This window comes from Pseudophryne corroboree, unplaced genomic scaffold (genome assembly GCF_028390025.1).
Source record: "Pseudophryne corroboree isolate aPseCor3 unplaced genomic scaffold, aPseCor3.hap2 scaffold_294, whole genome shotgun sequence".
Taxonomy (NCBI): domain Eukaryota; kingdom Metazoa; phylum Chordata; class Amphibia; order Anura; family Myobatrachidae; genus Pseudophryne; species Pseudophryne corroboree.
The window spans coordinates 234,442-262,428 of record NW_026969607.1 but is presented as its reverse complement, the minus strand read 5'-3'; the positions used below and the strand labels follow the sequence as shown (position 1 = coordinate 262,428).

General features: G+C 46.6%; 24 non-coding genes and 5 pseudogenes across 24 annotated transcripts; 10 read left to right on the top strand and 19 right to left on the bottom strand.

Annotated features, from left to right (window-relative positions):
• The first annotated feature begins 232 nt into the window (after positions 1 to 232).
• Positions 233 to 396, top strand: LOC135015134 (U1 spliceosomal RNA). The gene has a single exon (XR_010213483.1). It is a non-coding gene; the product is annotated as a U1 spliceosomal RNA (small nuclear RNA).
• A 152-nt stretch (positions 397 to 548) lies between these two features.
• LOC135015166 (U1 spliceosomal RNA) lies at positions 549 to 711 on the top strand. Its single transcript, XR_010213515.1, has one exon. It is a non-coding gene; the product is annotated as a U1 spliceosomal RNA (small nuclear RNA).
• Positions 712 to 1,385: 674 nt separating this feature from the next.
• Positions 1,386 to 1,549, top strand: LOC135015016 (U1 spliceosomal RNA). The gene has a single exon (XR_010213366.1). It is a non-coding gene; the product is annotated as a U1 spliceosomal RNA (small nuclear RNA).
• A 152-nt stretch (positions 1,550 to 1,701) lies between these two features.
• LOC135015207 (U1 spliceosomal RNA) lies at positions 1,702 to 1,864 on the top strand. The gene has a single exon (XR_010213553.1). It is a non-coding gene; the product is annotated as a U1 spliceosomal RNA (small nuclear RNA).
• Positions 1,865 to 2,538: 674 nt separating this feature from the next.
• LOC135015005 (U1 spliceosomal RNA) lies at positions 2,539 to 2,702 on the top strand. Its single transcript, XR_010213355.1, has one exon. It is a non-coding gene; the product is annotated as a U1 spliceosomal RNA (small nuclear RNA).
• A 152-nt stretch (positions 2,703 to 2,854) lies between these two features.
• LOC135015206 (U1 spliceosomal RNA) lies at positions 2,855 to 3,017 on the top strand. Its single transcript, XR_010213552.1, has one exon. It is a non-coding gene; the product is annotated as a U1 spliceosomal RNA (small nuclear RNA).
• A 674-nt stretch (positions 3,018 to 3,691) lies between these two features.
• LOC135015113 (U1 spliceosomal RNA) lies at positions 3,692 to 3,855 on the top strand. The gene has a single exon (XR_010213462.1). It is a non-coding gene; the product is annotated as a U1 spliceosomal RNA (small nuclear RNA).
• Positions 3,856 to 4,007: 152 nt separating this feature from the next.
• LOC135015388 (U1 spliceosomal RNA) lies at positions 4,008 to 4,170 on the top strand. The gene has a single exon (XR_010213662.1). It is a non-coding gene; the product is annotated as a U1 spliceosomal RNA (small nuclear RNA).
• An 828-nt stretch (positions 4,171 to 4,998) lies between these two features.
• LOC135015368 (U1 spliceosomal RNA) lies at positions 4,999 to 5,161 on the bottom strand. The gene has a single exon (XR_010213656.1). It is a non-coding gene; the product is annotated as a U1 spliceosomal RNA (small nuclear RNA).
• Positions 5,162 to 5,313: 152 nt separating this feature from the next.
• On the bottom strand, positions 5,314 to 5,446 carry LOC135015430 (U1 spliceosomal RNA; annotated as a pseudogene).
• Positions 5,447 to 5,629: 183 nt separating this feature from the next.
• Positions 5,630 to 5,792, top strand: LOC135015164 (U1 spliceosomal RNA). The gene has a single exon (XR_010213513.1). It is a non-coding gene; the product is annotated as a U1 spliceosomal RNA (small nuclear RNA).
• An 828-nt stretch (positions 5,793 to 6,620) lies between these two features.
• Positions 6,621 to 6,783, bottom strand: LOC135015247 (U1 spliceosomal RNA). The gene has a single exon (XR_010213581.1). It is a non-coding gene; the product is annotated as a U1 spliceosomal RNA (small nuclear RNA).
• Positions 6,784 to 6,935: 152 nt separating this feature from the next.
• Positions 6,936 to 7,099, bottom strand: LOC135015352 (U1 spliceosomal RNA). The gene has a single exon (XR_010213645.1). It is a non-coding gene; the product is annotated as a U1 spliceosomal RNA (small nuclear RNA).
• Positions 7,100 to 7,773: 674 nt separating this feature from the next.
• LOC135015303 (U1 spliceosomal RNA) lies at positions 7,774 to 7,936 on the bottom strand. Its single transcript, XR_010213622.1, has one exon. It is a non-coding gene; the product is annotated as a U1 spliceosomal RNA (small nuclear RNA).
• Positions 7,937 to 8,088: 152 nt separating this feature from the next.
• On the bottom strand, positions 8,089 to 8,252 carry LOC135015107 (U1 spliceosomal RNA). The gene has a single exon (XR_010213456.1). It is a non-coding gene; the product is annotated as a U1 spliceosomal RNA (small nuclear RNA).
• Positions 8,253 to 8,952: 700 nt separating this feature from the next.
• LOC135015313 (U1 spliceosomal RNA) lies at positions 8,953 to 9,088 on the bottom strand (annotated as a pseudogene).
• A 152-nt stretch (positions 9,089 to 9,240) lies between these two features.
• Positions 9,241 to 9,404, bottom strand: LOC135015177 (U1 spliceosomal RNA). Its single transcript, XR_010213526.1, has one exon. It is a non-coding gene; the product is annotated as a U1 spliceosomal RNA (small nuclear RNA).
• A 672-nt stretch (positions 9,405 to 10,076) lies between these two features.
• Positions 10,077 to 10,239, bottom strand: LOC135015182 (U1 spliceosomal RNA). The gene has a single exon (XR_010213530.1). It is a non-coding gene; the product is annotated as a U1 spliceosomal RNA (small nuclear RNA).
• Positions 10,240 to 10,391: 152 nt separating this feature from the next.
• On the bottom strand, positions 10,392 to 10,555 carry LOC135015006 (U1 spliceosomal RNA). The gene has a single exon (XR_010213356.1). It is a non-coding gene; the product is annotated as a U1 spliceosomal RNA (small nuclear RNA).
• Positions 10,556 to 11,229: 674 nt separating this feature from the next.
• Positions 11,230 to 11,392, bottom strand: LOC135015163 (U1 spliceosomal RNA). Its single transcript, XR_010213512.1, has one exon. It is a non-coding gene; the product is annotated as a U1 spliceosomal RNA (small nuclear RNA).
• A 152-nt stretch (positions 11,393 to 11,544) lies between these two features.
• On the bottom strand, positions 11,545 to 11,708 carry LOC135015075 (U1 spliceosomal RNA). Its single transcript, XR_010213424.1, has one exon. It is a non-coding gene; the product is annotated as a U1 spliceosomal RNA (small nuclear RNA).
• Positions 11,709 to 12,406: 698 nt separating this feature from the next.
• Positions 12,407 to 12,542, bottom strand: LOC135015311 (U1 spliceosomal RNA; annotated as a pseudogene).
• Positions 12,543 to 12,694: 152 nt separating this feature from the next.
• Positions 12,695 to 12,858, bottom strand: LOC135015165 (U1 spliceosomal RNA). The gene has a single exon (XR_010213514.1). It is a non-coding gene; the product is annotated as a U1 spliceosomal RNA (small nuclear RNA).
• Positions 12,859 to 15,282: 2,424 nt separating this feature from the next.
• LOC135015390 (U1 spliceosomal RNA) lies at positions 15,283 to 15,446 on the bottom strand. Its single transcript, XR_010213664.1, has one exon. It is a non-coding gene; the product is annotated as a U1 spliceosomal RNA (small nuclear RNA).
• Positions 15,447 to 15,598: 152 nt separating this feature from the next.
• Positions 15,599 to 15,762, bottom strand: LOC135015010 (U1 spliceosomal RNA). The gene has a single exon (XR_010213360.1). It is a non-coding gene; the product is annotated as a U1 spliceosomal RNA (small nuclear RNA).
• A 670-nt stretch (positions 15,763 to 16,432) lies between these two features.
• Positions 16,433 to 16,596, bottom strand: LOC135015286 (U1 spliceosomal RNA). The gene has a single exon (XR_010213610.1). It is a non-coding gene; the product is annotated as a U1 spliceosomal RNA (small nuclear RNA).
• A 152-nt stretch (positions 16,597 to 16,748) lies between these two features.
• On the bottom strand, positions 16,749 to 16,912 carry LOC135015082 (U1 spliceosomal RNA). The gene has a single exon (XR_010213432.1). It is a non-coding gene; the product is annotated as a U1 spliceosomal RNA (small nuclear RNA).
• A 692-nt stretch (positions 16,913 to 17,604) lies between these two features.
• LOC135015349 (U1 spliceosomal RNA) lies at positions 17,605 to 17,747 on the bottom strand (annotated as a pseudogene).
• A 3,771-nt stretch (positions 17,748 to 21,518) lies between these two features.
• On the top strand, positions 21,519 to 21,697 carry LOC135015413 (U1 spliceosomal RNA; annotated as a pseudogene).
• Positions 21,698 to 27,987: the final 6,290 nt, after the last annotated feature.

The window sequence follows — 27,987 nt, the reverse complement described above, 5'->3', positions numbered from 1 at the left end:
TGCGGCAGGCCTTCCCCCAGGAATGCTTGCACTAGTTGTTGCATTTGGTTTGTTGTTTGGGGGTGCTTCAGTATTAGGCAGTCTTCTGCCCTCCCATGTTCATCTGAAAATATATGTTCTCCCTGCAGTTGTTGTCCCAAGATGAGAGTTCCCTTGTGCTGCCTCAGTTGAATCTCCTTTACTTGACAGAGATGTGCATGAGCAGCGGCCCTCCCCAGCCCTATTCCAAATCATACTTATTTTGCATAGGAGATACCATGGTCATGAAGATTTTTCTCCCAGGGTGAGGTTCATTCATTGCATTTTGGGTATGCTTACCCCTGTGATTTCCCCAAATGTGGGAAACTTGACTGCATTATTTGTGGTAGTGGGAGACTGTGTTTGTGCTTTCCTCTGGTCAGCTCTGGTAAAGGTCAGATTTCTTTGTCTCAGATCTTCCTCTAGCCTTGTTCTTCTTTCGAGAGTTCCCTGGTGCTGCCTCAGTTGGATCTCCTTCACTTCACAGGGGGGAACCCGAGCAGCGACCCTCCCCAGCTCTAGCCCAACTCCTACTTACCTGCCAGGTGAGATACTATGATCATGAAGGTGCTTCTCCCAGGGCAAGGCTCACCCATTGCACTCTGGGTGTGCTGCCCCTGCGATTTCCCCAAATGTGGGAAACTTGACTGCATAATTTGTGTTTCCCCTGGTCGGCTCTCGTATAATTCAGATCTCTTTGTCTCAGGTCTCTCTCCAGCCTAGTTTGCTGTCTGTTTCCACTTCTCTTTTCTTCAGCCGCTCCCTTCTATACCCTTGTGCACTATCCTGACTTCTCCTCCCGTCTGCTTACTTTGTGCCTTCCAATGCACAATGCAAACTACAGGTAGTGCTGCAGGGCCCACACCATTTTACTTGCCTTACAGAGCAGCTCTGGAGCTGTTACAGTGCCCAGCTGCTGCAAGAAATCTGCTTGAATGCTTCAGGGGATGGGGCATGGCCAACATGAGCCCCACACCAAAGGAGGGTGGAGGTGTTTAATGCGAACTAGGGGTCATCCAAGCACCGCAAAAGGCCGCCATGCCCTGCACGCCCCTTTTCTCTTTTCATATGCAGATGAGGGTTGAAGCCAACTTTGACCCACTGCTTGGATGACATCACCGTATGCAAATCCGTCTTCTGCAGAACTTCCCCCAGGAATGCTTGCACTAGTTGTTGCATTTGGTTTGTTGTTTGGGGGTGCTTCAGTATTAGGCAGCCTTCTGCCCTCCCATGTTCATCTGAAAATATGTGTTCTCCCTGCAGTTGTTGTCCCCAGATGAGAGTTCCCTTGTGCTGCCTCAGTTGAATCTCCTTTACTTGACAGAGATGTGCATGAGCAGCGGCCCTCCCCAGCCCTATTCCAAATCATACTTATTTTGCATAGGAGATACCATGGTCATGAAGATTGTTCTCCCAGGGTGAGGTTCATTCATTGCATTTTGGGTATGCTGACCCCTGTGATTTCCCCAAATGTGGGAAACTCAACTGCATTATTTGTGGTAGTGGGGGACTGTGTTTGTGCTTTCCTCTGGTCAGCTCTGGTAAAAGTCAGATTTCTTTGTCTCAGATTTTTCTCTTGCCTTGTTCTTCTTTCGAGAGTTCCCTTGTGCTGCCTCAGTTGGATCTCCTTCACTTTACAGGGGGGTACCCGAGCAGCGACCCTCCCCAGCTCTAGCCCAACTCCTACTTACCTGCCAGGTGAGATACTATGATCATGAAGGTGCTTCTCCCAGGGCAAGGCTCACCCATTGCACTCTGGGTGTGCTGCTCCTGCGATTTCCCCAAATGTGGGAAACTTGACTGCATAATTTGTGTTTCCCCTGGTCGGCTCTCGTATAATTCAGATCTCTTTGTCTCAGGTCTCTCTCCAGCCTAGTTTGCTGTCTGTTTCCACTTCTCTTTTCTTCAGCCGCTCCCTTCTATACCCTTGTGCACTATCCTGACTTCTCCTCCCGTCTGCTTACTTTGTGCCTTCCAATGCACAATGCAAACTACAGGTAGTGCTGCAGGGCCCACACCATTTTACTTGCCTTACAGAGCAGCTCTGGAGCTGTTACAGTGCCCAGCTGCTGCAAGAAATCTGCTTGAATGCTTCAGGGGATGGGGCATGGCCAACATGAGCCCCACACCAAAGGAGGGTGGAGGTGTTTAATGCGAACTAGGGGTCATCCAAGCACCGCAAAAGGCCGCCATGCCCTGCACGCCCCTTTTCTCTTTTCATATGCAGATGAGGGTTGAAGCCAACTTTGACCCACTGCTTGGATGACATCACCGTATGCAAATCCGTCTTCTGCAGAACTTCCCCCAGGAATGCTTGCACTAGTTGTTGCATTTGGTTTGTTGTTTGGGGGTGCTTCAGTATTAGGCAGCCTTCTGCCCTCCCATGTTCATCTGAAAATATGTGTTCTCCCTGCAGTTGTTGTCCCCAGATGAGAGTTCCCTTGTGCTGCCTCAGTTGAATCTCCTTTACTTGACAGAGATGTGCATGAGCAGCGGCCCTCCCCAGCCCTATTCCAAATCATACTTATTTTGCATAGGAGATACCATGGTCATGAAGATTGTTCTCCCAGGGTGAGGTTCATTCATTGCATTTTGGGTATGCTGACCCCTGTGATTTCCCCAAATGTGGGAAACTCAACTGCATTATTTGTGGTAGTGGGGGACTGTGTTTGTGCTTTCCTCTGGTCAGCTCTGGTAAAAGTCAGATTTCTTTGTCTCAGATTTTTCTCTTGCCTTGTTCTTCTTTCGAGAGTTCCCTTGTGCTGCCTCAGTTGGATCTCCTTCACTTTACAGGGGGGTACCCGAGCAGCGACCCTCCCCAGCTCTAGCCCAACTCCTACTTACCTGCCAGGTGAGATACTATGATCATGAAGGTGCTTCTCCCAGGGCAAGGCTCACCCATTGCACTCTGGGTGTGCTGCTCCTGCGATTTCCCCAAATGTGGGAAACTTGACTGCATAATTTGTGTTTCCCCTGGTCGGCTCTCGTATAATTCAGATCTCTTTGTCTCAGGTCTCTCTCCAGCCTAGTTTGCTGTCTGTTTCCACTTCTCTTTTCTTGAGCCGCTCCCTTCTATGCCCTTGCGCACTATCCTGACTTCTCCTCCTGTCTGCTTACTTTGTGCCTTCCAACGCACAATGCGAACTACAGGTAGTGCTGCAGGGCCCACACCCTTTTACTTGCCTTACAGAGCAGCTCTGGAGCTGTTACAGTGCCCAGCTGCTGCAAGAAATCAGCTTGAATGCTTCAGGGGCTGGGGCATAGCCAACATGAGCCCCACACCAAAGGAGGGTGGACGTGTTTAATGCAAACTAGGGGTCAGCCAAGCGCCGCAAAAGGCCACCATGCCCTGCACGCCCCTTTTCTCTTTTCATATGCAGACGAGGGTTGAAGCCAACTTTGACCCACTGCTTGGATGACATCACCATATGCAAATCCATCTGCGGCAGGCCTTCCCCCAGGAATGCTTGCACTAGTTGTTGCATTTGGTTTGGTGTTTGGGGGTGCTTCAGTATTAGGCAGCCTTCTGCCCTCCCATGTTCATCTGAAAATATATGTTCTCCCTGCAGTTGTTGTCCCCAGATGAGAGTTCCCTTTTGCTGCCTCAGTTGAATCTCCTTTACTTGACAGAGATGTGCATGAGCAGCGGCCCTCCCCAGCCCTATTCCAAATCATACTTATTTTGCATAGGAGATACCATGGTCATGAAGATTTTTCTCCCAGGGTGAGGTTCATTCATTGCATTTTGGGTATGCTGACCCCTGTGATTTCCCCAAATGTGGGAAACTTGACTGCATTATTTGTGGTAGTGGGAGACTGTGTTTGTGCTTTCCTCTGGTCAGCTCTGGTAAAAGTCAGATTTCTTTGTCTCAGATTTTCCTTTAGCCTTGTTCTTCTTTCGAGAGTTCCCTTGTGCTGCCTCAGTTGGATCTCCTTCACTTTACAGGGGGGTACCCGAGCAGCGACCCTCCCCAGCTCTAGCCCAACTCCTACTTACCTGCCAGGTGAGATACTATGATCATGAAGGTGCTTCTCCCAGGGAAAGGCTCACCAATTGTACTCTGGGTGTGCTGCTCCTGCGATTTCCCCAAATGTGGGAAACTTGACTGCATAATTTGTGTTTCCCCTGGTCGGCTCTCGTATAATTCAGATCTCTTTGTCTCAGGTCTCTCTCCAGCCTAGTTTGCTGTCTGTTTCCACTTCTCTTTTCTTCAGCCGCTCCCTTCTATACCCTTGTGCACTATCCTGACTTCTCCTCCCGTCTGCTTACTTTGTGCCTTCCAATGCACAATGCAAACTACAGGTAGTGCTGCAGGGCCCACACCCTTTTACTTGCCTTACAGAGCAGCTCTGGAGCTGTTACAGTGCCCAGCTGCTGCAAGAAATCTGCTTGAATGCTTCAGGGGCTGGGGCATAGCCAACATGAGCCCCACACCGAAGGAGGGTGGAGGTGTTTAATGCAAACTAGGGGTCGGTCAAGCGCCGCAAAAGGCCACCATGCCCTGCACGCCCCTTTTCTGTTTTCATATGCAGACGAGGGTTGAAACCAACTTTGACCCACTGCTTGGATGACATCACCATATGCAAATCCATCTGCGGCAGGCCTTCCCCCAGGAATGCTTGCACTAGTTGTTGCATTTGGTTTGTTGTTTGGGTGTGCTTCAGTATTAGTCAGCCTTCTGCTCCACCCTCCTTTGGTGTGGGGCTCATGTTGGCCATGTCCCATCCCCTGAAGCATTCAAGCAGATTTCTTGCAGCAGCTGGGCACTGTAACAGCTCCAGAGCTGCTCTGTAAGGCAAGTAAAATGGTGTGGGCCCTGCAGCACTACCTGTAGTTTGCATTGTGCATTGGAAGGCACAAAGTAAGCAGACGGGAGGAGAAGTCAGGATAGTGCACAAGGGTATAGAAGGGAGCGGCTGAAGAAAAGAGAAGTGGAAACAGACAGCAAACTAGGCTGGAGAGAGATCTGAGACAAAGAGATCTGAATTATACGAGAGCCGACCAGGGGAAACACAAATTATGCAGTCAAGTTTCCAACATTTGGGGAAATCGCAGGGGCAGCACACCCAGAGTGCAATGGGTGAGCCTTGCCCTGGAAGAAGCACCTTCATGATCATAGTATCTCACCTGGCAGGTAAGTAGGAGTTGGGCTAGAGCTGGGGAGGGTCGCTGCTCGGGCACCCCCCTGTTAAGTGAAGGAGATCCAACTGAGGCAGCACAAGGGAACTCTCAAAAGAAGAACAAGGCTAGAGGAAGATCTGAAACAAAGAAATCTGACTTTTACCAGAGCTGACCAGAGGAAAGCACAAACACAGTCCCCCACTACCACAAATAAAGCAGTCGAGTTTCCCACATTTGGGGAAATCACAGGGGTCAGCATACCCAAAATGCAATGAATGAACCTCACCTCGACTGCTTTATTTGTGGTAGTGGGGGACTGTGTTTGTGTTTTCTTCTGGTCAGCTCTGGTAAAAGTCAGATTTCTTTGTTTCAGATCTTCCTCTAGCCTTGTTCTTCTTTTGAGAGTTCCCTTGTGCTGCCTCAGTTGGATCTCCTTCACTTAACAGGGGGGTGCCCGAGCAGCGACCCTCCCCAGCTCTAGCCCAACTCCTACTTACCTGCCAGGTGAGATACTATGATCATGAAGGTGCTTCTCCCAGGGCAAGGCTCACCCATTGCACTCTGGGTGTGCTGCCCCTGCGATTTCCCCAAATGTGGGAAACTTGACTGCATAATTTGTGTTTCCCCTGGTCGGCTCTCGTATAATTCAGATCTCTTTGTCTCAGATCTCTCTCCAGCCTAGTTTGCTGTCTGTTTCCACTTCTCTTTTCTTCAGCCGCTCCCTTCTATACCCTTGTGCACTATCCTGACTTCTCCTCCCGTCTGCTTACTTTGTGCCTTCCAATGCACAATGCAAACTACAGGTAGTGCTGCAGGGCCCACACCCTTTTACTTGCCTTACAGAGCAGCTCTTGAGCTGTTACAGTGCCCAGCTGCTGCAAGAAATCTGCTTGAAAGCTTCAAGGGATGGGGCATGGCCAACATGAGCCCCACACCAAAGCAGGGTGCAGCAGAAGGCTGCCTAATACTGAAGCACCCCCAAACAACAAACCAAATGCAACAACTAGTGCAAGCATTCCTGGGGGAAGGCCTGCCGCATATGGATTTGCATATGGTGATGTCATCCAAGCAGTGGGTCAAAGTTGGCTTCAACCCTCGTCTGCATATGAAAACAGAAAAAGGGCGTGCAGGGCATGGTGGCCTTTTGCGGCGCTTGACTGACCCCTAGTTTGCATTAAACACCTCCACCCTCCTTCGGTGTGGGGCTGATGTTGGCTATGCCCCAGCCCCTGAAGCATTCAAGCTGATTTCTTGCAGCAGCTGGGCACTGTAACAGCTCCAGAGCTGCTCTGTAAGGCAAGTAAAAGGGTGTGGGCCCTGCAGCACTACCTGTAGTTTGCATTGTGCATTGGAAGGCACAAAGTAAGCAGACGGGAGGAGAAGTCAGGATAGTGCACAAGGGTATAGAAGGGAGCGGCTGAAGAAAAGAGAAGTGGAAACAGACAGCAAACTAGGCTGGAGAGAGACCTGAGACAAAGAGATCTGAATTATACGAGAGCCGACCAGGGGAAACACAAATTATGCAGTCAAGTTTCCCACATTTGGGGAAATCGCAGGAGCAGCACACCCAGAGTACAATGGGTGAGCCTTGCCCTGGGAGAAGCACCTTCATGATCATAGTATCTCACCTGGCAGGTAAGTAGGAGTTGGGCTAGAGCTGGGGAGGGTCGCTGCTCGGGTACCCCCCTGTAAAGTGAAGGAGATCCAACTAAGGCAGCACAAGGGAACTCTCGAAAGAAGAACAAGGCTAGAGGAAAATCTGAGACAAAGAAATCTGACTTTTACTAGAGCTGACCAGAGGAAAGCACAAACACAGTCCCCCACTACCACAAATAATGCAGTTGAGTTTCCCACATTTGGGGAAATCACAGGGGTCAGCATACCCAAAATGCAATGAATGAACCTCACCCTGGGAGAAAAATCTTCATGACCATGGTATCTCCTATGCAAAATAAGTATGATTTGGAATAGGGCTGGGGAGGGCCGCTGCTCATGCACATCTCTGTCAAGTAAAGGAGATTCAACTGAGGCAGCACAAGGGAACTCTCATCTGGGGACAACAACTGCAGGGAGAACATATATTTTCAGATGAACATGGGAGGGCAGAAGGCTGCCTAATACTGAAGCACCCCCAAACAACAAACCAAATGCAACAACTAGGGCAAGAATTCCTGGGGGAAGGCCTGCCGCAGATGGATTTGCATATGGTGATGTCATCCAAGCAGTGGGTCAAAGTTGGCTTCAACCCTCGTCTGCATATGAAAAGAGAAAAGGGGCGTGCAGGGCATGGTGGCCTTTTGCGGCGCTTGGCTGACCCCTAGTTTGCATTAAACACCTCCACCCTCCTTTGGTGTGGGGCTCATGTTGGCTATGCCCCAGCCCCTGAAGCATTCAAGCTGATTTCTTGCAGCAGCTGGGCACTGTAACAGCTCCAGAGCTGCTCTGAAAGGCAAGTAAAAGGGTGTGGGCCCTGCAGCACTACCTGTAGTTTGCATTGTGCATTGGAAGGCACAAAGTAAGCAGACGGGAGGAGAAGTCAGGATAGTGCACAAGGGTATAGAAGGGAGCGGCTGAAGAAAAGAGAAGTGGAAACAGACAGCAAACTAGGTTGGAGAGAGACCTGAGACAAAGAGATCTGAATTATACGAGAGCCGACCAGGGGAAACACAAATTATGCAGTTAAGTTTCCCACATTTGGGGAAATCGCAGGGGCAGCACACCCAGAGTGCAATGGGTGAGCCTTGCCCTGGGAGAAGCACCTTCATGATCATAGTATCTCACCTGGCAGGTAAGTAGGAGTTGGGCTAGAGCTGGGGAGGGTCTCTGCTTGGGCACCCCCCTGTCAAGTGAAGGAGATCCAACTGAGGCAGCACAAGGGAACTCTCGAAAGAAGAACAAGGCTAGAGGAAGATCTGAAACAAAGAAATCTGACTTTTACCAGAGCTGACCAGAGGAAAACACAAACACAGTCCCCCACTACCACAAATAAAGCAGTCGAGTTTCCCACATTTGGGGAAATCACAGGGGCCAGCATACCCAGAATGCAATGAATGAACCTCACCCTGGGAGAATAATCTTCATGACCATGGTATCTCCTATGCAAAATAAGTATGATTTGGGATAGAGCTGGGGAGGGCCGCTGCTCAGGCACATCTCTGTCAAGTTAAGGAGATTCAACTGAGGCAGCACAAGGGAACTCTCATCTGGGGACAACAACTGCAGGGAGAACACATATTTTCAGATGAACATGGGAGGGCAGAAGGCTGCCTAATACTGAAGCACCCCCAAACAACAAACCAAATGCAACAACTAGTGCAAGCATTCCTGGGGGAAGTTCTGCAGAAGACGGATTTGCATATGGTGATGTCATCCAAGCAGTGGGTCAAAGTTGGCTTCAACCCTCGTCTGCATATGAAAAGAGAAAAGGGGCGTGCAGGGCATGGTGGCCTTTTGCGGCGCTTGGCTGACCCTTAGTTTGCATTAAACACCTCCACCCTCCTTTGGTGTGGGGCTCATGTTGGCTATGCCCCAGCCCCTGAAGCATTCAAGCTGATTTCTTGCAGCAGCTGGGCACTGTAACAGCTCCAGAGCTGCTCTGTAAGGCAAGTAAAAGGGTGTGGGCCCTGCAGCACTACCTGTAGTTTGCATTGTGCATTGGAAGGCACAAAGTAAGCAGACGGGAGGAGAAGTCAGGATAGTGCACAAGGGTATAGAAGGGAGCGGCTGAAGAAAAGAGAAGTGGAAACAGACAGCAAACTAGGCTGGAGAGAGACCTGAGACAAAGAGATCTGAATTATACGAGAGCCGACGAGGGAAACACAAATTATGCAGTCAAGTTTCCCACATTTGGGGAAATCGCAGGAGCAGCACACCCAGAGTGCAATGGTTGAGCCTTGCCCTGGGAGAAGCACCTTCATGATCATAGTATCTCACCTGGCAGGTAAGTAGGAGTTGGGCTAGAGCTGGGGATGGTCGCTGCTCGGGTTCCCCCCTGTGAAGTGAAGGAGATCCAACTGAGGCAGCACCAGGGAACTCTCGAAAGAAGATCAAGTCTAGAGGAAGATCTGAGACAAAGAAATCTGACTTTAACCAGAGCTGACCAGAGGAAAGCACAAACACAGTCCCCCACTACCACAAATAATGCAGTCGAGTTTCCCACATTTGGGAAAATCACAGGGGTCAGCATACCCAGAATGCAATGAATGAACCTCACCCTGGGAGAACAATCTTCATGACCATGGTATCTCCTATGCAAAATAAGTATGATTTGGGATAGGGCTGGTGAGGGCCGCTGCTCAGGCACATCTCTGTCAAGTAAAGGAGATTCAACTGAGGCAGCACAAGTGAACTCTCATCTGGGGACAACATCTGCAGGGAGACCACATCTTTTCAGATGAACATGGGAGGGCGGAAGGCTGCCTAATACTGAAGCACCATCAAATATCAAACCATATGCAACAACTAGTACAAGCACTCCTGGGGGAAGGTCTGCAGCAGACGGATTTGCATACGGTGATGTTATCCAAGCAGTGGGCCAAAGTTGACTGGAACCCTCATCTGCATATGAAAAGAGAAAAGGGGCATGCAGGGCATGGCGGCCTTTTGCAGTGCTTGGATGACCCCTAGTTCGCATTAAACACCTCCCCCCTCCTTTGGTGTGGGGCTCATGTTGGCCATGCCCCATCCCCTGAAGCATTCAAGCTGATTTCTTGCAGCAGCTGGGCACTGTAACAGCTCTAGAGCTGCTCTGTAAGGCAAGTAAAAGGGTGTGGGCCCTGCAGCACTACCTGTAGATTGCATTGTGCATTGGAAGGCACAAAGTAAGCAGACGGGAGGAGAAGTCAGGATAGTGCACAAGGGTATAGAAGGGAGCGGCTGAAGAAAAGAGAAGTGGAAACAGACAGCAAACTAGGCTGGAGAGAGCTGAGACAAATAGATCTGAATTATACGAGAGCCGACCAGGGGAAACACAAATTATGCAGTCAAGTTTCCCACATTTGGGGAAATCGCAGGGGCAGCACACCCAGAGTGCAATGGGTGAGCCTTGCCCTGGGAGAAGCACCTTCATGATCATAGTATCTCACCTGGCAGGTAAGTAGGAGTTGGGCTAGAGCTGGGGAGGGTCGCTGCTCGGGTACCCCCCTGTAAAGTGAAGGAGATCCAACTGAGGCAGCACAATGGAACTCTCGAAAGAAGAACAAGGCTAGAGGAAAATCTGAGACAAAGAAATCTGACTTTTACCAGAGCTGACCAGAGGAAAGCACAAACACAGTCCCCCACTACCACAAATAATGCAGTCAAGTTTCCCACATTTGGGGAAATCACAGGGGTCAGCATACCCAAAATGCAATGAATGAACCTCACCCTGGGAGAACAATCTTCATGACCATGGTATCTCCTATGCAAAATAAGTATGATTTGGAATAGGGCTGGGGAGGGCCGCTGCTCATGCACATCTCTGTCAAGTAAAGGAGATTCAACTGAGGCAGCACAAGGGAACTCTCATCTGGGGACAACAACTGCAGGGAGAACACATATTTTCAGATGAACATGGGAGGGCAGAAGGCTGCCTAATACTGAAGCACCCCCAAACATCAAACCAAATGCAACAACTAGTGCAAGCATTCCTGGGGGAAGTTCTGCAGAAGACGGATTTGCATACGGTGATGTCATCCAAGCAGTGGGTCAAAGTTGGCTTCAACCCTCATCTGCATATGAAAAGAGAAAAGGGGCGTGCAGGGCATGGCGGCCTTTTGCGGTGCTTGGATGACCCCTAGTTCGCATTAAACACCTCCACCCTCCTTTGGTGTGGGGCTCATGTTGGCCATGCCCCATCCCCTGAAGCATTCAAGCTGATTTCTTGCAGCAGCTGGGCACTGTAACAGCTCCAGAGCTGCTCTGTAAGGCAAGTAAAAGGGTGTGGGCCCTGCAGCACTACCTGTAGTTTGCATTGTGCATTGGAAGGCACAAAGTAAGCAGACGGGAGGAGAAGTCAGGATAGTGCACAAGGGTATAGAAGGGAGCGGCTGAAGAAAAGAGAAGTGGAAACAGACAGCAAACTAGGCTGGAGAGAGACCTGAGACAAAGAGATCTGAATTATACGAGAGCCGACCAGGGGAAACACAAATTATGCAGTCAAGTTTCCCACATTTGGGGAAATCGCAGGGGCAGCACACCCAGAGTGCAATGGGTGAGCCTTGCCCTGGGAGAAGCACCTTCATGATCATAGTATCTCACCTGGCAGGTAAGTAGGAGTTGGGCTAGAGCTGGGGAGGGTCGCTGTTCGGGCACCCCCCTGTCAAGTGAAAGAGATCCAACTGAGGCAGCACAAGGGAACTCTCGAAAGAAGAACAAGGCTAGAGGAAGATCTGAGACAAAGAAATATGACTTTTTCCAGAGCTGACCAGAGGAAAGCACAAACACAGTCCCCCACTACCACAAATAATGCAGTCGAGTTTCCCACATTTGGGGAAATCACAGGGGTCAGCATACCCAGAATGCAATGAATGAACCTCACCCTGGGAGAAAAATCTTCATGACCATGGTATCGCCTATGCAAAATAAGTATGATTTGGGATAGGGCTGGGGAGGGCCGCTGCTCAGGCACATCTCTGTCAAGTAAAGGAAATTCAACTGAGGCAGCACAAGGGAACTCTCATCTGGGGACAACAACTGCAGGGAGAACACATATTTTCAGATGAACATGTGAGGGCAGAAGGCTGCCTAATGCTGAAGCACCCCCAAACAACAAACCAAATGCAACAACTAGTGCAAGCATTCCTGGGGGAAGGCCTGCAGCAGATGGATTTGCATATGGTGATGTCATCCAAGCAGTGGGTCAAAGTTGGCTTCAACCCTCGTCTGCATATGAAAAGAGAAAAGGGGCGTGCAGGGCATGGCGGCCTTTTGCAGCGCTTGGATGACCCCTAGTTCGCATTACACACCTCCACCCTCCTTCGGTGTGGGGCTCATGTTGGCTATGCCCCAGCCCCTGAAGCATTCAAGCTGATTTCTTGCAGCAGCTGGGCACTGTAACTGCTCCAGAGCTACTCTGTAAGGCAAGTAAAAGGGTGTGGGCCCTGCAGCACTACCTGTAGTTCGCATTGTGCGTTGGAAGGCACGAAGTAAGCAGACGGGAGAAGTCAGGATAGTGCGCAAGGGCATAGAAGGGAGCGGCTCAAGAAAAGAGAAGTGTAAACAGACAGCAAACTAGGCTGGAGAGAGACCTGAGACAAAGAGATCTGAATTATACGAGAGCCGACGAGGGGAAACACAAATTATACAGTCAAGTTTCCCACATTTGGGGAAATCGCAGGAGCAGCACACCCAGAGTGCAATGGTTGAGCCTTGCCCTGGGAGAAGCACCTTCATGATCATAGTATCTCACCTGGCAGGTAAGTAGGAGTTGGGCTAGAGCTGGGGAGGGTCGCTGCTCGGGTTCCCCCCTGTGAAGTGAAGGAGATCCAACTGAGGCAGCACCAGGGAACTCTCGAAAGAAGAACAAGGCTAGAGGAAGATCTGAGACAAAGAAATCTGACTTTTACCAGAGCTGACCAGAGGAAAGCACAAACACAGTCCCCCACTACCACAAATAATGCAGTCGAGTTTCCCACATTTGGGAAAATCACAGGGGTCAGCATACCCAGAATGCAATGAATGAACCTCACCCTGGGAGAACAATCTTCATGACCATGGTATCTCCTATGCAAAATAAGTATGATTTGGGATAGGGCTGGTGAGGGCCGCTGCTCAGGCACATCTCTGTCAAGTAAAGGAGATTCAACTGAGGCAGCACAAGGGAACTCTCATCTGGGGACAACAACTGCAGGGAGACCACATCTTTTCAGATGAACATGGGAGGGCGGAAGGCTGCCTAATACTGAAGCACCATCAAATATCAAACCATATGCAACAACTAGTACAAGCACTCCTGGGGGAAGGTCTGCAGCAGACGGATTTGCATACGGTGATGTTATCCAAGCAGTGGGCCAAAGTTGACTGGAACCCTCATCTGCATATGAAAAGAGAAAAGGGGCATGCAGGGCATGGCGGCCTTTTGCAGTGCTTGGATGACCCCTAGTTTGCATTAAACACCCCCACCCTCCTTTGGTGTGGGGCTCATGTTGGCCATGCCCCATCCCCTGAAGCATTCAAGCTGATTTCTTGCAGCAGCTGGGCACTGTAACAGCTCCAGAGCTGTTCTGTAAGGCAAGTAAAAGGGTGTGGGCCCTGCAGCACCACCTGTTGTTCGCATTGTGCGTTGGAAGGCACAAATTAAGCAGACGGGAGGAGAAGTCAGGATAGTGCGCAAGGGCATACTTTTCTCTTAGTCCGGGGGCAAGGCTTCAAAATGGGGTCTGCAACGGAGGAGACACAGGGGGCGTGGTCACAGCAGCTTTTCTCTACAGCCTGCACCAGCAGGAGCCTACACCATTTTTTATGATCACGCTGAACTGCAGTGCGACTGCAATTACAGCATGGTCAAGAAGGGAGGCGTCATGCTGGGTGGCCATGCCCTGTCACTGTGCAGGAGCCAGCACAGCTCACACACTAGTCCCCGGGTGCAGCCCCCAACCCCCGGGACACCCGGAGCAACAAAATGAAGATTCAGGCCACCAGGCCACGCCCCTACCTATGAAACCATGCCTCCTTTTTACCATTGCGCTGTTTATCTGCGCGCACTGCATTACAATCTCCCTCGCCACCTCTCTGGGTGTCACCAGTGATAGTGACACCTCTGCCATGCTTGTAGCAGCTGGTCCTAAGATCTACGCCTCAAGCCCTGAGTGTTTGCCCTTGTGACTTGTTGATCATCATAGCGAAGCAGATGCTTACAGAAAACTGCAGGGGCTTAGATTGAAAATAAAAAAAATGATGGGTATAAGGTAGAGAGGAGCGGGTTCGGTTCTCCGAGAACCGAATTCCCCACGAACTCCACGTGGTTTACACTGGTCCGAGGCAGGCTCGGTTGTTCCCGCCTGACTCGGAAAACCTGAACAAGGGAAAATGTCATCATCCCGCTGTCGGATTCTTGCGAGATTCGGATTCCATATAAAGAGCTGCGCGTTGCTGCCATTTTTACTCGTGCATTGAAGAGAGAGCGGAGAGGACGTGGCTATGTTCTCTCAGTGGAAATCTCAATATCAGTGCTCAGTATCAGTGGTTACTTATTGCTGCTCAGTAATACTAGTAGTGTGTCTCTCCTGCTCAGTGTCAGTTCTCAGTAGTATCCTCATCAGTGCTCAGTATCACTGCTCATTGTCTTGTGCTGCATTGTGGTGCTCAGCATACTACAGTACATTACTAATAGTCCAGTGCTGCATCTTGCTGCTCAGTGTCAGTTCTAGTATCCTCATCAGTGCTCACTATCACTGCTCATTGCATTGTGGTGTTCTGTATACTACAGTAACATAGTAATATAGTATATATAGAGGAGCGGGTTCGGTTCTCCGAGAACCGAATTCCCGACGAACTCCACGTGGTTTACACTGGTCCGAGGCAGGCTCGGTTGTTCCCGCCTGACTCGGAAAACCTGAACAAGGGAAAATGTCATCATCCCGCTGTCGGATTCTCGCGAGATTCGGATTCCATATAAAGAGCTGCGCGTTGCCGCCATTTTTACTCGTGCATTGAAGAGAGAGCGGAGAGGACGTGGCTATGTTCTCTCAGTGGAAATCTCAATATCAGTGCCCAGTATCAGTGGTTACTTATTGCTGCTCAGTAATACTAGTAGTGTGTCTCTCCTGCTCAGTGTCAGTTCTCAGTAGTATCCTCATCAGTGCTCAGTATCACTGCTCATTGTCTTGTGCTGCATTGTGGTGCTCAGCATACAACAGTACATTACTAATAGTCCAGTGCTGCATCTTGCTGCTCATGTTGGCTATGCCCCAGCCCCTGAAGCATTCAAGCTGATTTCTTGCAGCAGCTGGGCACTGTAACAGCTCCAGAGCTGCTCTGTAAGGCAAGTAAAAGGGTGTTGGCCCTGCAGCACTACCTGTAGTTTGCATTGTGCGTTGGAAGGCACAAAGTAAGCAGACAGGAGAAGTCAGGAGAGTGCACAAGGGCATAGAAGGCAGGGGCTCAAGAAAAGAGAAGTGGAAACAGACAGCAAACTAGGCTGGAGAGAGACCTGAGACAAAGAGATCTGAATTATACGAGTAGCAGACCAGAGGAAACACAAATTATGCAGTCAAGTGTCCCACATTTGGGGAAATCGTAGGAGCAGCACACCCAGAGTGCAATGGGTGAGCCTTGCCCTGGTAGAAGCACCTTCCTGATCATAGTATCTCACTTGGCAGGTAAGTAGGAGTTGGGCTTGAGCTGGGGAGGGTCGCTGCTCGGGCACCCCCCTGTCAAGTGAAGGAGATCCAACTGAGGCAGCACAAGGAAACTCTCGAAAAAAGAACAAGGCTAGAGGAAGATATGAGACAAAGAAATCTGACTTTTACCAGAGCTGACCAGAGGAAAGCACAAACACAGTCCCCCACTACCACAAATAAAGCAGTCGAGTTTCCCACATTTGGGGAAATCACAGGGGTCAGCATACCCAGAATGCAATGAATGAACCTCACCCTGGGAGAACAATCTTCATGACCATGGTATCTCCTATGCAAAATAAGTATGATTTGGGATAGGGCTGGGGAGGGCCGCTGCTCAGGCACATCTCTGTCAAGTAAAGGAGATTCAACTGAGGCAGCACAAGGGAACTCTCATCTGGGGACAACAACTGCAGGGAGAACACATATTTTCAGATGAACATGGGAGAGCAGAAGGCTGCCTAATACTGAAGCACCCCAAACAACAAACCAAATGCAACAACTAGTACAAGCATTCCTGGGGGAAGGTCTGCAGAAGACGGATTTGCATACGGTGATGTCATCCAAGCAGTGGGCCAAAGTTGGCTGGAACCCTCATCTGCATATGAAAAGAGAAAAGGGGTATGCAGGGCATGGCGGCCTTTTGCGGCGCTTGGATGACCCTTAGTTCGCATTAAACACCTCCACCCTCCGTCGGTGTGGGGCTCATGTTGGCTATGCCCCAGCCCCTGAAGCATTCAAGCTGATTTCTTGCAGCAGCTGGGCACTGTAACAGCTCCAGAGCTGCTCTGAAAGGCAAGTAAAAGGGTGTGGGCCCTGCAGCACTACCTGTAGTTCGCATTGTGCGTTGGAAGGCACAAAGTAAGCAGACAGGAGAAGTCAGGAGAGTGCACAAGGGCATAGAAGGCAGCGGCTCAAGAAAAGAGAAGTGGAAACAGACAGCAAACTAGGCTGGAGAGAGACCTGAGACAAAGAGATCTGAATTATACGAGTAGCCGACTAGAGGAAACACAAATTATGCAGTCAAGTGTCCCACATTTGGGGAAATCGTAGGAGCAGCACACCCAGAGTGCAATGGGTGAGCCTTGCCCTGGGAGAAGCACCTTCATGATCATAGTATCTCACCTGGCAGGTAAGTAGGAGTTGGGCTAGAGATGGGGAGGGTCGCTGCTCGGGCACCCCCCTGTCAAGTGAAGGAGATCCAACTGAGGCAGCACAAGGAAACTCTCGAAAAAAGAACAAGGCTAGAGGAAGATCTGAGACAAAGAAATCTGTCTTTTACCAGAGCTGACCAGAGGAAAGCACAAACACAGTCCCCCACTACCACAATTAATGCAGTCGAGTTTCCCACATTTGGGGAAATCACAGGGGTCAGCATACCCATAATGCAATGAATGAACCTCACCCTGGGAGAACAATCTTCATGACCATGGAAACTCCTATGCAAAATAAGTATGATATGGGATAGGGCTGGGGAGGGCCGCTGCTCAGGCACATCTCTGTCAAGTAAAGGAGATTCAACTGAGGCAGCACAAGGGAACTCTCATCTGAGGACAACAACTGCAGGGAGAACACATATTTTCAGATGAACATGGGAGGGCAGAAGGCTGCCTAATACTGAAGCACCCCCAAACAACAAACCAAATGTAACAACTCTTAAAAGCATTCCTGGGAGAAGGTCTGCAGAAGACGGATTTGCATACGGTGATGTCATCCAAGCAGTGGGCCAAAGTTGGCTGGAACCCTCATCTGCATATGAAAAGAGAAAAGGGTTATGCAGGGCATGGCGGCCTTTTGCGGTGCTTGGATGACCCCTAGTTCGCATTAAATACCTCCACCCTCCTTCGGTGTGGGGCTCATGTTGGCTATGCCCCAGCCCCTGAAGCATTCAAGCTGATTTCTTGCAGCAGCTGGGCACTGTAACAGCTCCAGAGCTGCTCTGTACGGCAAGTAAAAGAGTGTGGGCCCTGCAGCACTACCTGTAGTTCGCATTGTGCGTTGGAAGGCACAAAGTAAGCAGACGGGAGAAGTCAGGATAGTGCGCAAGGGCATAGAAGGGAGCGGCTCAAGAAAACAGAAGTGGAAACAGACAGCAAACTAGGCTGGAGAGAGACCTGAGACAAAGAGATCTGAATTATTCGAGAGCCGACCAGGGGAAAAGACAAATTATGCAGTCAAGTTTCCCACATTTGGGGAAATCGCAGGAGCAGCACACCCAGAGTGCAATGGGTGAGCCTTGCCCTGGGAGAACAATCTTTATGACCATGGTATCTCCTATGCAAAATAAGTATGATTTGAGATAGGGCTGGGGAGGGCCGCTGCTCAGGCACATCTCTGTCAAGTAAAGGAGATTCAACTGAGGCAGCACAAGGGAACTCTCATCTGGGGACAACAACTGCCGGGAGAACACATATTTTCAGATGAACATGGGAGGGCAGAAGGCTGCCTAATACTGAAGCACGCCCAAACAACAAACCAAATGCAACAACTAGTACAAGCATTCCTGGGAGAAGGTCTGCAGAAGACGGATTTGCATACGGTGATGTCATCCAAGCAGTGGGCCAAAGTTGGCTGGAACCCTCATCTGCATATGTTGAAGATACAATTTTTGAATTGCATTTAACACTATCTCCCTTTCCTGGGGAGAAGATGGTAGGGCCGATTTGAAAAACCGGCGAGGAGGCACCTCTTCGAATTTCAGCTTGTAACCCTGAGAAACAATTTCTATTGCCTAGGGATCCACCTGCGAATGAACCCAGATGTGGCTGAAAACTCGAAGACGTGCCCCCAACTGGGCGGACTCCTTTAGCGGAGCCCCAGCGTCATGCGGTGGATTTTGTAGAGGCCGGGGAGGACTTCTGTTCCTGGGAACTAGCTGTGTTGTGCAGCTTCTTCCCTCTGCCCTTACCTCTGGCAAGAAAGGACGCACCTCGTACTTTCTTGTTTCTCTGTGATCGAAAGGACTGCATTTGATAATGTGGTGCTTTCTTAGGCTGTGAGGGAATATAAGGCAAAAAATTTGATTTACCAGCTGTAGCTGTGGAGACTAGGTCCGAGAGACCTTCCCCAAACAATTCCTCACCCCTGTAAGGTAAAACCTCCATATGCCTTTTTGAGTCGGCATCACCTGTCCATTGCCGGGTCCATAGGACTCGTCTAGCAGAAATCGACATAGCGTTTATTCTAGAACCCAGTAGACTAATGTCACTTTGAGCATCTCTCATATATAGGACAGCATCTTTTATATGCCCTATGGTCAATAACATAGCATCCTTATCTAGGGTCTCAATCTCTGCTGATAAGGTATCTGTCCATGCTGCCACCGCGCTACAACCCCGGCCGACGCAATTGCCGGTCTGAGTAAGGTACCAGAATGTGTGTAAATGGACTTTAGGGTAACCTCCTGCTTGCGGTCAGCAGGGTCCCTGATGGTAGCCGTATCCTGGGATGGCAGCGCTACCTTTTTGGATAAGCGTGTCAATGCTTTATCCACCCTAGGGGAGGATTCCCACCGTATCCTGTCCATTGGCGGGAAAGGATACGCCATAAGAATCCTTTTGGGAATCTGCAGCTTTTTGTCTGGAGATTCCCAAGCTTTTTCACATAATTCGTTCAACTCATGTGAGGGGGGAAAGGTTATCTCAGGTTTCTTTCCCTTATACATGTGTACCCTCGTGTCAGGGACAGGGGACTCTGTGATGTGCAAAACATCTTTTATTGCAATAATCATATATCGAATACATTTAGCCAATTTTGGCTGTAACTTTGCATCATCGTAGTCGACACTGGAGTCAGAATCTGTGTCGGTATCTGTGTCAACTATTTGGGATAGTGGGCGCTTTTGAGACCCCGAAGGTCCCTGCGACATAGGGACAGGCATGGGTTGACTCCCTGACTGTTCCCTAGCTTCAGCTTTGTCTAATCTCTTGTGTAATAAGTTTACATTAGCACTTAAAACATTCCACATATCCATCCAGTCAGGTGTCGGCGTTGTCGATGGAGACACCACATTAATTTGCTCCTGCTCCTCTCTAGGAGAGCCTTCTACCTCAGACATGTCGACACACGTGTACCGACACACCATACACTCAGGGAATCCTCTTATCTGAGGACAGTTCCCCAACAAGGCCCTTTGGAGAGACAGAGAGAGAGAGTATGCCAGCACACACCCCAGCGCTATATGACCCAGGAAAAAAACACAATAATTTTATGTTTACCCAGTAGCGCTGTATTTCCATATATATATGCGCCTAATTATGTGCCCCCCTCTTCTTTAAGACCCTCTTTCTACCGTGGTATAAGCAGGGGAGAGTCCGTGGAGCTTCCCCTCAGCGGTGCTGTGGAGAAAATGGCGCTGGTGAGTGCTGAGGGAGAAGCCCCACCCCCTCAGCGATGGGCTTCTGTGCCGCTCAAATATAGTAAAAAAATGGCGGGGGCTCTTATATATATATACAGTGCCTAGCTGCATATATATTTATTTTGCCAAAGAGAGGTCTATATTGCTGCCCAGGGCGTCCCCCCTGCGCCCTTCACCCTTACACTGACTGCCGTGTGTGAGGTGTATTGGAGCAATGGAGCACAGCTTTACTGCTGTGCGTTACCTCAGTGAAGATCATGAAGTCTTCCGCCGCCTCTGAAGTCTTCTTTTCTTCTCATACTCACCCGGCTTCTATCTTCCGGCTCTGCGAGGGGGACGGCGGCGCGGCTCTGGGACGGACGGCGAGGGTGAGACCTGCGTACCGATCCCTCTGGAGCTAATGCTGTACAGTAGCCTAAGAAGCAGAGCCTATCAACTCACAGAAGTAGGTGTGCATCTCTCCCCTCCGCCCCTCGATGCAGGGAGTCTGTTGCCAGCAGGCTCCCTGAAAATAAAAAAATCTAACAAATATACTTTCTGTCAGGAAACTCAGGAGAGCTCCCTGAAAAGCACCCAGTCTCCTCTGGGCACAGTAGTAAACTGAGGTCTGGAGGAGGGGCATAAAGGGAGGAGCCAGTGCACACCCAGATCTAAAGTCTTTCTTAAAGTGCCCATGTCTCCTGCGGAGCCCGTCTATCCCCCATGGTCCTTACGGAGTCCCCAGCATCCTCTAGGACGTAAGAGAAAAATTATGCTGGCAGAAAAATCCAATTGAGTGATTAAACAGCTCCAGAGCTGCTCTGTAAGGCAAGTAAAAGGGTGTGGGCCCTGCAGCACTACCTGTAGTTTGCATTGTGCATTGGAAGCCTAGTTTGCTGTCTGTTTCCACTTCTTTTTTCTTGAGCCCCTCCCGTCTATACCCTTGTGCACTATCCTGACTTCTCCTCCCGTCTGCTTACTTTGTGCCTTCCAATACACAATGCAAACTACAGGTAGTGCTGCAGGGCCCACACCCTTTTACTTGCCTTACAGAGCAGCTCTTGAGCTGTTACAGTGCCCAGCTGCTGCAAGAAATCAGCGTGAATGCTTCAGGGGCTGGGGCATGGCCAACATGAGCCCCACACCGAAGGAGGGTGGGGGTGTTTAATGCGAACTAGGGGTCTCGCACAATGCGAACTACAGGTAGTGCTGCAGGGCCCACACCCTTTTACTTGCCTTACAGAGCAGCTCTGGAGCTGTTACAGTGCCCAGCTGCTGCAAGAAATCAGCTTGAATCCTTCAGGGGCTGGGGCATAGCCAACATGAGCCCCACACCGACGGAGGGTGGAGGTGTTTAATGCGAACTAGGGGTCATCCAAGTGCCGCAAAAGGCCGCCATGCCCTGCACGCCCCTTTTCTCTTTTCATATGCAGACGAGGGTTGAAGCCAACTTTGACCCACTGCTTGGATGACATCGCCATATGCAAATCCATCTGCTGCAGGCCTTCCCCCAGGAATGCTTGCACTAGTTGTTGCATTTGGTTTGTTGTTTGAGGGTGCTTCAGTATTAGGCAGCCTTCTGCCCTCCCATGTTCATCTGAAAATATGTGTTCTCCCTGCAGTTGTTGTCCCCAGATGAGAGTTCCCTTGTGCTGCCTCAGTTGAATCTCCTTTACTTGACAGATATGTGCCTGAGCTGCGGCCCTCCCCAGCCCTATCCCAAATCATACTTATTTTGCATAGGAGATACCATGGTCATGAAGACTGTTCTCCCAGGGTGCGGTTCATTCATTGCATTCTGGGTATGCTGACCCCTGTGATTTCCCCAAATGTGGGAAACTCGACTGCATTATTTAATGCGAACTAGGGGTCATCCAAGCACCGCAAAAGGCCGCCATGCCCTGCATACCCCTTTTCTCTTTTCATAAGCAGACGAGGTTTGAAGCCAACTTTGACCCACTGCTTGGATGACATCACTTGCTGCCTTTCCAATGAAGCAAGTTTAATTTAATAATAGGTGAAAAACCATCCTTACAAAGGTGTTAATCAGATACTTGGCTTTGTGGACACTTTTCAGAGCACAAATCTGTTAGCATAAAAATAAAGCCAGAAAATGAAGAGCTGTTTAATCACTCAATTGGATTTTTCTGCCAGCATATTTCTTTTTCTCTGCAACCCACTGCTAAATTGTGCTTCCTAGCTGTTTTTATAAAATCACTGAATCAAATCTAACTCTGATTACATCAGAGAAGGCCAGGTACCCTACACCATAACAGGGGGTTTGAAATTTTGACTTGTCTACTTAAAGATCACCAAAATCTGATAACAAGGTCAATTAAGTCCCTGGGTGGGATTGAACCACCAACCTTTTGGTTAACAGCCTTACACACTAACTGATTGCGCCACAGCGACACTTTGCAAAAGTTCATACTGACAAAGGCTAATAAGCATTCATCTAGAACGATTCCTAGAAACATTTTAAAAAGTCAATAATGTGGAGAGTTTTTGTAAGATGTTTCTTCCATCAACCAATGAAGAAACACATTGGTACTTTCCAATGATGAGTGAGTGCTTCAGGATCTTTTGCACTTACATGTGCAGCAGAGTACTGTAATGGAAGCATGCTGGGTCCATAACCCAGAGGTAGGCAGATTGAAACTATCCTCTGCTATATGCATTTTTTTTTGTTAATTAAAGTAATCCAAAACTGGGATTGATATTTTTGCTCTTTTATTTTTACTTAAAGTACAATAACTTTTACCATTTTAATTTGTTTTAATAGTATATTGACAGTATTGTTTTCTTTCAAAAATCCAATTAATTTTCTTTACCCGATTATTAAAATGGTAATTGACAAAAACAAACTACATTGTCACCAGAAGAGCAATACAAAATGTACAAGTGATATATTAAAATCATCTTTCCAGCTTGAATTTCAATGATGCATTGGGGCAACGATTTTGTGAGAAACATCTTCACCCTTAAATAAAGATTTTCTTAATTCCTTACCTGTGTGCTAATTAGATATCACCTTGTTTTCACATTAAACAGACTTCCACATGAGAAAACAGCAAAGATGCAGTGGCGTTAATGTTTCCTGGTGTCAACCTGTATTATTTCCGTAGATATTGAAATGAGGATGCATCTTGCTGCCTTTCCAATGAAGCAAGTTTAATTTAGTAATAGGTGAAAAACCATCCCTACAAAGATGTTAATCAGATACTTGGCTTTGTGGACACTTTTCAGAGAACAAATTTGTAATCATAAAAATAAAGCCAGAAAATGAAGAGCTGTTTAATCACTCAATTGGATTTTTCTGCCAGCATTTTTCTTTTTCTCTGCAACCCACTGCTAAATTGTGCTTCCTAGCTGTTTTTTTATAAAATCACTTAATCAAATCTAACTCTGATTACATCAGAGAAGGCCAGGTACCCTATACCATAAGAGGGGGTTTGCAATTTTGACTTGTCTACTTAAATATCACCAAAATCTGATAACAAGATCAATTACGTCCCTGGGTGGGATTGAACCACCAACCTTTTGATAAATAGCTAAACACACTAACCGATTGCGCCACAGAGACACTTTGCAAAAAGCACATACTGACAAAGACTAATAAGCATTCATCTAGAACGTTTCCTAGAAAAACTTTAAAAAGTCAATAATCTGGAGAGTTTTTGTAAGATGTTTCTTCCAGCAACCAATGAAGAAACACATTGGTACTTTCGCATGATGAGTGAGTGCTTCAGGATCTCTTGCACTTACATGTGCAGCAGAGTACTGCAATGGAAGCACGCTGGGCCCATAACCCAGAGGTAGGCAGATTGAAACTATCCTTTGCTATATGAATTTTTTTTTTTGTTCATTAAAGTAATCCAAAACTGGGATTGATATTTTAGCTTTTATTTTTACTTAAAGTACAATAACTTTTACCATTTTAATTTGTTTTAATAGTATATTGACAGTATTGTTTTCTTTCAAAAATCCACTTAATTTTCTTTACCCTATTATTAAAATGGTAATTGACAAAAACAAACTACATTGTCACCATAAGAGCAATACAAAATGTACAAGTGATATATTAAAATCATCTTTCCAGCTTGAATTTCAATGATGCATTGGGGCAACGATTTTGTGAGAAACATCTTCACCCTTAAATAAAGATTTTCTTAATTCCTTACCTGTGTGCTAATTAGATATCACCTTGTTTTCACATTAAACAGACTTCCACATGAGAAAGCAGCAAGGATGCAGTGGCGTTAATGTTTCCTGGTATCAACCTGTATTATTTCAGTAGATATTGAAATGAGGATGCATCTTGCTGCCTTTCCAATGAAGCAAGTTTAATTTAGTAATAGGTGAAAAACCATCCCTACAAATATGTTAATCAGATACTTGGCTTTGTGGACACTTTTCAGAGAACAAATTAGTTAGTATAAAAATAAAGCCAGAAAATGAAGAGCTGTTTAATCACTCAATTGGATTTTTCTGCCAGCATATTTCTTTTTCTCTGCAACCCACTGCCAAATTGTGCTTCCTAGCTGTTTTTATAAAATCACTGAATCAAATCTAACTCTGATTACATCAGAGAAGGCCAGGTACCCTACACCATAACAGGGGGTTTGAAATTTTGACTTGTCTACTTAAAGATCACCAAAATTTGATCACAAGGTCAATTACGTCCCTGGATGGGATTGAACCACCAACCTTTTGATTAATAGCTGAACACACTAACCGATTGCGCCACAGAGACACTTTGCAAAAACTACATACTGACAAAGACTAATAAGCATTCATCTAGAACGTTTCCTAGAAAAACTTTAAAAAGTCAATAATCTGGAGAGTTTTTGTAAGATGTTTCTTCCAGCAACCAATGAAGAAACACATTGGTACTTTCCCATGATGAGTGAGTGCTTCAGGATCTCTTGCACTTACATGTGCAGCAGAGTACTGCAATGGAAGCATGCTGGGCCCATAACCCAGAGGTAGGCAGATTGAAACTATCCTTTGCTATATGCTTTTTTTTTTTGTTCATTAAAGTAATCCAAAACTGGGATTGATATTTTAGCTTTTATTTTTACTTAAAGTACAATAACTTTTACCATTTTAATTTGTTTTAATAGTATATTGACAGTGTTGTTTTCTTTCAAAAATCCAATTAATTTTCTTTACCCGATTATTAAAATGGTAATTGACAAAAACAAACTACATTGTCACCAGAAGAGCAATACAAAATGTACAAGTGATATATTAAAATCATCTTTCCAGCTTGAATTTCAATGATGCATTGGGGCAACGATTTTGTGAGAAACATCTTCACCCTTAAATAAAGATGTTCTTAATTCCTTACCTGTGTGCTAATTAGATATCACCTTGTTTTCACATTAAACAGACTTCCACATGAGAAAACAGCAAAGATGCAGTGGCGTTAATGTTTCCTGGTGTCAACCTGTATTATTTCCGTAGATATTGAAATGAGGATGCATCTTGCTGCCTTTCCAATGAAGCAAGTTTAATTTAGTAATAGGTGAAAAACCATCCCTACAAAGATGTTAATCAGATACTTAGCTTTGTGGACACTTTTCAGAGAACAAATTTGTAATCATAAAAATAAAGCCAGAAAATGAAGAGCTGTTTAATCACTCAATTGGATTTTTCTGCCAGCATTTTTCTTTTTCTCTGCAACCCACTGCTAAATTGTGCTTCCTAGCTGTTTTTTTATAAAATCACTTAATCAAATCTAACTCTGATTACATCAGAGAAGGCCAGGTACCCTACACCATAAGAGGGGGTTTGCAATTTTGACTTGTCTACTTAAATATTACCAAAATCTGATCACAAGGTCAATTACGTCCCTGGATGGGATTGAACCACCAACCTTTTGATTAATAGCGGAACACACTAACCGATTGCGCCACAGAGACACTTTGCGAAAAGTACATACTGACAAAGACTAATAAGCATTCATCTAGAACGTTTCCTAGAAAAACTTTAAAAAGTCAATAATCTGGAGAGTTTTTGTAAGATGTTTCTTCCAGCAACCAATGAAGAAACACATTGGTACTTTCGCATGATGAGTGAGTGCTTCAGGATCTCTTGCACTTACATGTGCAGCAGAGTACTGCAATGGAAGCATGCTGGGCCCATAACCCAGAGATAGGCAGATTGAAACTATCCTTTGCTATATGCATTTTTCTTTTGTTCATTAAAGTAATCCAAAACTGGGATTGACATTTTTGCTCTTTTATTTTTACTTAAAGTACAATAACTTTTACCATTTTAATTTGTTTTAATAGTATATTGACAGTATTGTTTTCTTTCAAAAATCCAATTAATTTTCTTTACCCGATTATTAAAATGGTAATTGACAAAAACAAACTACATTGTCACCAGAAGAGCAATACAAAATGTACAAGTGATATATTAAAATCATCTTTCCAGCTTGAATTTCAATGATGCATTGGGGCAACGATTTTGTGAGAAACATCTTCACCCTTAAATAAAGATTTTCTTAATTCCTTACCTGTGTGCTAATTAGATATCACCTTGTTTTCACATTAAACAGACTTCCACATGAGAAAGCAGCAAGGATGCAGTGGCATTAATGTTTCCTGGTGTCAACCTGTATTATTTCAGTAGATATTGAAATGAGGATGCATCTTGCTGCCTTTCCAATGAAGCAAGTTTAATTTAGTAATAGGTGAAAAACCATCCCTACAAATATGTTAATCAGATACTTGGCTTTGTGGACACTTTTCAGAGAACAAATTCGTTAGCATAAAAATAAAGCCAGAAAATGAAGAGCTGTTTAATCACTCAATTGGATTTTTCTGCCAGCATATTTCTTTTTCTCTGCAACCCACTGCTAAATTGTGCTTCCTAGCTGTTTTTTTTTATAAAATCACTGATTCAAATCTAACTCTGATTACATCAGAGTAGGCCAGGTACCCTACACCATAAGAAGGGGGTTTGAAATTTTGACTTGTCTACTTAAAGATCACCAAAATCTGATAACAAGGTCAATTACATCCCTGGGTGGGATTGAACCACCAACCCTGTGATTAATAACCAAACACACTAACAGATTGCGCCACAGAGACACTTTACAAACATACATACTGACAAAGGCTAATAAGCATTCATCTAGAACGTTTCCTAGAAAAACTTTAAAAAGTCAATAATCTGGAGAGTTTTTGTAAGATGTTTCTTCCATCAACCAACGAAGAAACACATTGGTACTTTCCCATGATGAGTGAGTGCTTCAGGATCTCTTGCACTTACATGTGCAGCAGAGTACTGCAATGGAAAAATGCTGGGCCCATAACCCAGAGGTAGGCAGATTGAAACTATCCTCTGCTATATGCATTTTTTTTTGTTAATTAAAGTAATCCAAAACTGGGATTGATATTTTTGCTCTTTTATTTTTACTTAAAGTACAATAACTTTTACCATTTTAATTTGTTTTAATAGTATATTGACAGTATTGTTTTCTTTCAAAAATCCAATTAATTTTCTTTACCCGATTATTAAAATGGTAATTGACAAAAACAAACTACATTGTCACCAGAAGAGCAATACAAAATGTACAAGTGATATATTAAAATCATCTTTCCATCTTGAATTTCAATGATGCATTGGGGCAACGATTTTGTGAGAAACATCTTCACCCTTAAATAAAGATTTTCTTAATTCCTTACCTGTGTGCTAATTAGATATCACCTTGTTTTCACATTAAACAGACTTCCACATGAGAAAGCAGCAAGGATGCAGTGGCGTTAATGTTTCCTGGTATCAACCTGTATTATTTCAGTAGATATTGAAATGAGGATGCATCTTGCTGCCTTTCCAATGAAGCAAGTTTAATTTAGTAATAGGTGAAAAACCATCCCTACAAATATGTTAATCAGATACTTGGCTTTGTGGACACTTTTCAGAGAACAAATTAGTTAGTATAAAAATAAAGCCAGAAAATGAAGAGCTGTTTAATCACTCAATTGGATTTTTCTGCCAGCATATTTCTTTTTCTCTGCAACCAACTGCCAAATTGTGCTTCCTAGCTGTTTTTATAAAATCACTGAATCAAATCTAACTCTGATTACATCAGAGAAGGCCAGGTACCCTACACCATAACAGGGGGTTTGAAATTTTGACTTGTCTACTTAAAGATCACCAACATTTGATCACAAGGTCAATTA